Here is an 8,900-nt window from a genome sequence, read left to right as displayed (position 1 = left end):
GCGCAACGATGATATGCCATTCTCTAAAATGTTCTCCATCTCTGATGCAATATGTTAAATTGAGCAATTCAATTAATAAAGCTGTTGGGATTCGGCAATTAATACTTGACTCGCAAAGCTTATCCAAGTGAATGGTTTCGATAAACCAAAAGACTCCCAAAATGTGGCTCGCAGCCGAGTACCTTAATTAAACACCCCGATACACTACACATAAATCCACGGGCCATTTATACCCTCCGTTTCTCTGTTTTAGTCTCCTCACTACTATTCATTACTTTTAATGTCTCGGGGATTTTTAAATTGGCCACCGCAGCGCCGCTCCCAGCTCACCGAGGGAAATTAAACGGTTAATTTGTAGCCAATAGAATCGCGGGACACCGTTTATTGTGCACTGGTAACCAGCCAATTAAATAAATTATTAATTTTCTCCTAAACAATTTATTTAATTATAAAAAGATACGTTTTATAAAAAAAAATAAAAATAGCGTATCAATAACTCTATGAGGCCCTGTGTTGAGTTGGGGATAAATCAAAATAGAAAGTGGAAATTTATTTCAACAGAGAGGGAAAACATTTTTAAAGAGGAAATATGGAAGTCTAGGCATTTACAGGGCTAATGACCTGTCATTAGCTGGTTTGAGTGGCCGCTTTACACACTGTTTGACCATGTTTTCCCTCTCTGTTAAACTAAATTTTAATATGAATAACTCCCATGGGAGGAAATCCAGCCAGTTTGCAAGCTTTGGACATACTCAGACATTGTTGTAGAAAGTGAAAGCCTGAATATTATCAAATAATACTACAAATATTATTTTTTTACTAAAACATAAAATTCAATAAACATCTACACCACACGCTTAACTGTTATATTTATAAATCTGCAGTTACGATGCAGAGTATACATTTTTTTTTCCTTTTATCATGCAATTTAAAAAAAATATATCACAACAGAGATGAGGAACCTTTAAGTTGAGGGGAATATAGAAGTCTAGGAATCTACAGGACTTATGACCTGTCATCGGCTGTTTTTTTAATTTTTTTAAGTATTCATTATATTTGTTTCTTTACATTTTACAATAACAAGTGTGTATACAAGTTACAAATATAAAAAATATTATTATGTAATGTCAATGTTAACACAAACAAAAATCCCACAAAGCCACGGAGGGTGTGTGGGTATACATTTTATTTTTAATTGATATAAAGATAGAAGAATACGATAGATATCAAAGAGTAAAGATATGAGCGTTTATATTAGAACACAATTTTTTGTCGCTAAAACGGAGAAAATTATAATAAAAGTATATTCTATTCATTAAAGAAAGACCCTATTTAAATCTACCTTTTTTATCCATAATTTCAACAAAAAAATAAATCGAAACAAATTCAAATAATTAAATCTCTGTCATTTATTATAGAAATAACAGACGAGTGATACTTTAATCCACAAATTTGGAATATCCATTGACCGGTTTCATCACTTTTGCGACATTTCGAAACTGGTATCTTTATTAAGGAATTCAATGTATTTATACAAAACAGAGGTAAGGTTAGAGGATTCAAAATTATGTGAAAGTAAGTTAAATTACATTATTATTATTCAATTACATTAATTCCGTAATAAAGATACCAGTCTCCAAGATGTCGCGAACGCGATGAAACCGGTCGCTGGATATTCCAAACTTATTCTTTTTTAAAAAAATAATATTTGAAAGTTAAACAAGAATACATAAAATACATAATTTTTTTAAGTAAGCATTACTAACTTTCTTTATACATATTCTCAATTATAGAACTTCATTATCTTTCATAAATTATATAAAATAAGAGTGTAAAATCAATTTAAGTAATAATAAAGATTAAGTTTAGTGAAAGAGAAGAGTAAAGATTGAGTTAAAAAAATGAAATTTTTTTTTAAAGAAAAGAAAAGAGAAATTAAAAACATATAATATGTAATAAAATATACTAAAATTGATTTTATTTCTATAATAAATTGCAACAAACTTTTATAAAGAATTTTCACTTACAAATTTAAACGTTTTCAATCCCTATCATATTGTCTTTATGAAATGCATTCATCAGTTTTGGAGCTATGAAAAATGAGTTTCTTTGCCGGAGTCTGGATTTACAATAAGGGATTTCAAGTAAACTATTCAATCTTTGACTAGATCTTTTAATTTTTTTAAGGAAATAAGTTTAATTTGCCACTTTACGCACAAGTTTGGACAGTCTCAAAATATTGTTGATAAAGCCAACTGGTCCACAAAGAAGTATAAACATTAAACAATATTTTCAGGCGTTGACTAGTGTGTATGTGACATACCTCAATCAGATGAATCTCACCCGTATCAATAAAGGTTTTAGCTCTTTAACTTTATCAACATCAACAGATGGAAGGATGGAACTGAAGGAATATAGATGTTCAGTTATAAGCAGCATGGTAAATGTTACACAGTGCGTAAAGTGGCCACTTATACCAGCCAATGACAAATTGCGAGGCCTGTAACTGCCAAGATATTCATCGGTTATTTTTAATTATGTATGTACCAACCATTTTGTAATTTTATACTTATTTTGTGAAGATTTTTTTCAATAAAAATTAAAAAAATTGTAAATGAGTATGTATATAAAGTGTTAAAATAAATAATATTAGTACAAATATTAATAAAAAATATAAAAGTCGTAGAAGTATATTATCGAAATAAAACACTGTAACATGTTTGACGTATTTTCATATCACAAACAACGCCATCAAAAATGTATATGTGAGACGTAAAAAATGAATTCCAAACACTATTTTTCCTCTCACAACACATTATTTGGTCTTTATGTACACACGAATCACTCAAAGCGGACTGTGTATTATGGAATGTTTGTCCTATCTCCTAACTGGAGGGATTTTTTCTCAACCTTTATCTGGAAGCTTTTTAGGAGGAATATGTACATAAGGGTCCATCAAGCTCTAATGTTTTGTATGAAAATAAAAAATGCTCTCTCGCCCGGTCCGAGGTACGACCATCAATTTTTTAGCTGTCGCTCAAATCCCTCGTCGACAGGGTCCGGGAAATAAATAATGTTGTTGATTTTCAGAATAGTGAAGGCGTTTTAAGATAATACTGCGAAAATGCGATGGATGTAGGTGCTAGTTTATACACGTGTTATGGAGAAGCTTAGATTAATGTTTTCTTTTGGACTGATACTGTAAAACATACGTGTTATATGTCAAGAATTTATGCCCGCATTCGGGGAAAAAATCAAGGTAGGGAAAGTACATTGTAATCTTATATGCGGAGAACACCTTGACGGTGAGGCTATTGAATGGTCCTTATTCGATTTTTTTTTTGCACCACAACAGGCCAGGAGGCCCAATTACAGTGGTGAATTATATTATAGAATAACCAGGCTTGAGAAAAATCAAATTTTTAATTTTTGTGTTCTCACCGGGAATCGAACCCGGAACCTTCCGTGCGTGAGTCAAGCGTCTTGACCATTACACCACGGAGGCCGCCATTCGGATCTTATCGCTCAGTCGGCTCCGTTTTAGGGGCCTTATGATCTGATCCGTACATTGCAGAATCGAATTTCAAGCTTTAATGAACGGTAGATTACTTCAAAAAAATCTTTGTGTATTAAAGATTCTCGTTATTAAAAATGTTCCCTTTCCCTGCTTTTAATTCCCTGTTTCCGTCAGCGCACCTCAGTATACAGGGTGTTCATTAAACCCTGTCACATCCGAAACCACGATGATCAGTATGAGCAAGAAGACATATTGGCACATTAAAATATTTTTTTAGAACAAATAAAATTTAAAAAATCAAAAATATCAAAAAAGCCAATGGTTGCTTACTATTTCAGGGGCGAAACGAGGAGGGGGGAGGGGGGAGTCTGATACGCCGACAATTGCACTACCGCGCTCCCATCGCTTCTCCCCTGCAAAAGTAAGCAACCATTTGTTTTTTTTTAAACATTTTTTAAAAAAATTTCTTTGTTCTTAATATTTTTTAAATATGCTAATATGTCTTCTTGCCCATACTGATCATCGTGGTTTCAGATGTGACAGGGTTTAAAGAACACCCCGTATACAGTGGGTTTGTCTTTCACCCTCAAAATAATTTGCCCTATTCTGACGGTGGTAGGGTATGTTAGTTCATTGGTTTGTACCGTTGCAAACCGGGAGAAACAAGTCCAATCTGGCAAACCATGATTGTGAGGACAGTAGAATATACATTCCCCATCTTTAACTTTGAATACGGGCATTAGTGTAAAAGCAGTCTTAAGTCAATATTTTATACCATAGATTTATACGTCTTTCCGTGTCCTAGCGGATAAATAATACAATCCTGGGTTTGAAAAAGAACCAGAATCCTAGGTAGGTAATTTTGACCCGATAGTTGCAACTACGTAAAATTAAATAAATTGAAGATAAGTCCGTCTCAAAGTGTAGTGGTTAACGCGCACGCCTACCATACTTGAGGTCCCTGGTCAAATTTCTGTCAGGGTGGACCATAAATATTGATTTTTAATAAAGTTTTTCGGTTTAACATATTATTGAAAAACATTGTATTTGCACCTCGGCAGAAATAAATTACAGCACAAAACACTCAGCCTTTAGAAAAATCACCCACAATTTTTCTGTTCTCACTGAAATTCGAACCCGGAACCTTCTGTGCGTGAGTCAAGCGGCTTAGCCACTAGAATACGATGAGCCCGAATATATGATACATAATGATGATAAAAATGTAATTTAGTAGAGATATTATTAATTGTTTTCTTAATAAAATCTTGATTTAAGTATTTTATTTGTAATAAAATAAATAAAACAACTTTGTTTTTAACCACTAATTTTAATTTTTCACCGACCGGTTTCAAAGCAAACAAGCTTCTTTGTCAAGGTTTACGTAACTAATTTGTTCTCAAACATACTGTACATTTAGACATGTATTGCTTACTGTATTTTTTTTTTTAATTTTGAGTGAAATGAATAAGTTATTTTATTTATTCTACTTGTACAAATACAATCATTCTAAAAAAATGTATTAAAGTGAAACTTAAAAAATAAATTAATTGCATTACGAAATTAAAGTATTTTACTTTGTATATTCTCACAACCTTTCAGATACTGGATTCTTCCTCAATTTTTATGCTGTGTGTTGAAAATAGATATTAGTACTTGTGATGATAGAAACAATAAATAGACTGAACAAGTCCGTAAATAAATAAGAAATAGCTTAAAATGTTTACTTACGTATCTTACACAAATCAATATTGTGTTAATTATTATTTATTTATTTAAAAAAAGAAATATTTGCTTTCTCATGATTTACCAAATATTTTAACTTCGGAGTCCATTTTCAACAAGTTGTAAATAACTAATTATAAGAAAATAGGAACCAAGTTGTGGTAGAGCGGAGTGCAACCCTTGGACTTCAGTCCCGCACGAGACCGCAACCCGGTTCAACTCAATTTAATAATATTATTTTCCGTTGTTTTAAATGTTATTTTGCTATTTTAGGCAAGTTAAAAATTGAAATATTTCTCACTATTTAAGTATTTGATTTCCCTATTTAAAATGTATTAACCGTGAAAAAAAACGCGTTTGGGTTTAGTTTGTTAAATTACAACTTAAAGAGTAGTGTGCACAAATAATTCATTCGATAAAATATTTTTTTACGTCGAAAGCGTCCGGATAATTTCATTAGTATCCGTAATAATACATTATTGATCAGAGTTGTAACACTTTCGCTCGTTTTACATAAAAACTCAATCGCCAATAAAGTCAGGCTGTGCCAAAATTCCCCCCACATAAGGGGTGTACTTGTAGAGGGATGGGTAATAAAACCTGAGCGTAATAATATATAGTGCTCCCTAAGGAATCGTCCTGTATATCTTTCTGAAGACCCTTGTTTGAAGCCTCGGCTGGAGGCTCGACCCTGCAAACCACTACACTCACGCGTCAAAAGATAAAAGCGGCATTTTTAGAATGATATAACACCCTGGAAATAATTACATCCTTTTTTTACACAGGTCGAAATTAAAACCAGGTTTTATGATTTTTGGTCCTTGTATCCAGAAGGTATCTTTATATAAATATAAAAGTTTCTGCATAGAAAATGTTCATATGGTTTGCTATTGAACGGATTTTTATACGCTATGTATTATTATGCATGGTTGGTTGTAAAAATCGCAGTCGGTTTTACGAGATTTTCAATGAATTTGTATAAATTTATATGTCCACTTTTACGAAGTAGCCATACAATGAATTACACTATCTCGTTATCGTTTTGCAGTTTACTTTATTTTTTTATATATCGCGGAACTAAAAAAAATATTTAGTTACATACGTGCAGTATCAAATTTTCCGCAATGTTCAACATGAAATATATATTTAAGTGGTAATCTTCCAGCAATTTTTAATCCTCTCGTTCACGAATCTTCTTCTTCTTTAGCCTTGTTCTCTCTATTGCTGGATAATGGTCTCTTCCAAACGTCTCCATTCCTTGTTCTCTCCACTGCTGGATAAAGGCCTCTTCCAAACGTCTCAATTCCTTCCAATCACCCGCTTTCATCATCCATGTTTTAACGGCAATAGAGGCGAGGTCATCGAATCATCTTTTTTGTGGCTCTCCAACACTTTTGCCCATGGTCTTTACTTTATTATTCTTGGTGTATACCTGCCATCATCTTGCTTTGCCAAGTGTCCTGCCCACTGCCATTTCAATCTCGCTGCACGATCCATGATATCCACAACTCCGGTTCGGCGCCTTATTTCTTAATTTCTTACATCTGTCTTTCCATGGATCGTTGCGTACATTTTAATTTCTGGCTACTTTTTTGTGTTACAGACATGGTTTTTAATCTGTATGTTGTCATCGGCAATATGCACGATTCATATACTTGTCTTTTTAAGCATATAGGGACTTTTTTATTTTCAATAATATGTTTCAGTTTGCCGAAAGCAGCCCAACTTAGTTTTATTCTTATTTGTAACTCGGCTGTCTGGTTATCTTTACCAAGTTTGACTTTGTGTCCTACATATATGTATTCATCAACCACTTTGATTTTATCATTGTTAATGAACATGTCTCTCCATGTTGGACTCATAATCTTTGTTGTGCACGAATAACAAAATATAATTAAATAAAATTGTTTAAGGATACTTTCTATAGTAAAATGGGTACAGAAATAAAAACCATCTTATTTTATTATTTTTTTACCTAAATTACAAAATAGTTTAATCTATTAGCCTTCTTTATTGGTTTTGCACCACAACAGGCCAGGAGGCCTAATTACAGTGGTGAATTACATCACAGAACACCCAGGCTTGAGAAAAATTACGTTTAATATTTGTGTTCTCATCGGGAATCGAACCCGGAACCTTCCAAGTGCGAGTCATGCGTCTTGACCACTACACCACGGAGGCTTATCTCTCTCCGATGGCGCTACAGTCCATATCGAGCTTTGGCCTCCTGCAACTTTCGCCTCCAACTCTGTCGGTCCTCAGCCGCCGTTCTCCAATTGCCACCTGGAGAAACTGCGCTGCATCCTTTCTCACTTCATCCTCCCATCTCAGCCTGGGTCTTCCCACTAATCTCTTTCCTCCCGGGTGTCCGCTCATTATTGTTTTAGGGACACGTGAGTCAGGCATTCGCTGTACATGTCCGGCCTATCCTAATCTAAGCATCTTCATATGTGCCGAGATGCTCGGGGCCTGGTATATATTAGCCTTATATGAGGCCCTATTCTTTCAGCCCCGGTGTTTACACACATTTTTTTTGTTTTTTACTCTCATACCTACCAAAATTTAAAAGCAGCGAGTTTTTTTTTCAAATTACTGGAATCCCTAATTTTTTTGCATACGTCGGAAATCAGCATTACATATAAAAACTCGTTTTTAACTTTGACAGCTGACTTCTGGCTGGTTTGTTTGGTTTTGATCGAATTCTTGTCTTCCTTATAAATGTTATGTAAAGAAAGTTTTTGACATATTTCAATAAAATAAATTGAATTTGATTTAATAAACATATACTGTACGATAATAAAAAAAAATAATTTGCTGGTCGATTATCAGTTTGAAAAAATGAACGTTTATTAATTAATAATATTAATAAAAACGGTATTAAGTATAATACATACAATGTAGTAAATACGAAAAAAATGTTTTTTCTTAAATAAAACAAAGTTTTAAATGGATAAATGGCGAACTTATTGCCACTAGCAATTTCTTACAGTATGACTAAAAACAAATAAAAAAATCAATTTTAAGAAAAGGAAAAAATATAAACAATTCTAAAAAAAGAAGTAAATAAATTAAAAGTTAAGAAAAAATGTTGTTAACTATTTATTTCTTTAAATTTTTTTGGGTATCTTGTAATAAATTTTGACTGCCATGCATAAGGGCCCTATTTGTTTAAATGATTGTTTCGTCAATGGAAATTTATAAAGTTTAAAATATCAAAAAACATTAAAAATACCGAAAGTTTTCAAATAATTCCCATTATACACACAAAATAAAAAATATAAATTATATCCACAGGAATTAGTTCAGGTCTGAAAGGGTTAAAGTGACGAAAGGGCATATTTTTTACAACGTAAATCAAAAAAAATATTATTAAAATTACTAATCGATATATTTAAAACGTTTCTTTTCCAAACTGTTGTAAATTATTAACTTTGTATAGTATTGTATTTGGCGCTGACCTTAATATAAAGAAACACATCATGATTCACTGCCTATGTCCCTCCATAACTTTACATTTTTGTCTCTTCTGTTATTTTGCCCTGTGTACAAAAGTTATGGGTTTAAGTGTTTTTCTTTATTCTTGCCACTGAAATGTTTTGTTTTATGTAGTTTATATATAGAGATTTCTGTATTTCATTGTATGATTATATTTTTTCATGCA

The sequence above is a fragment of the Micrasema longulum genome, unplaced genomic scaffold, assembly GCF_059751315.1.
Source record: "Micrasema longulum isolate JH-2025_06_02 unplaced genomic scaffold, ASM5975131v1 h1tg000080l, whole genome shotgun sequence".
NCBI classification, from domain to species: Eukaryota; Metazoa; Arthropoda; class Insecta; order Trichoptera; family Brachycentridae; genus Micrasema; species Micrasema longulum.
This window is presented reverse-complemented; position numbering follows the sequence as displayed.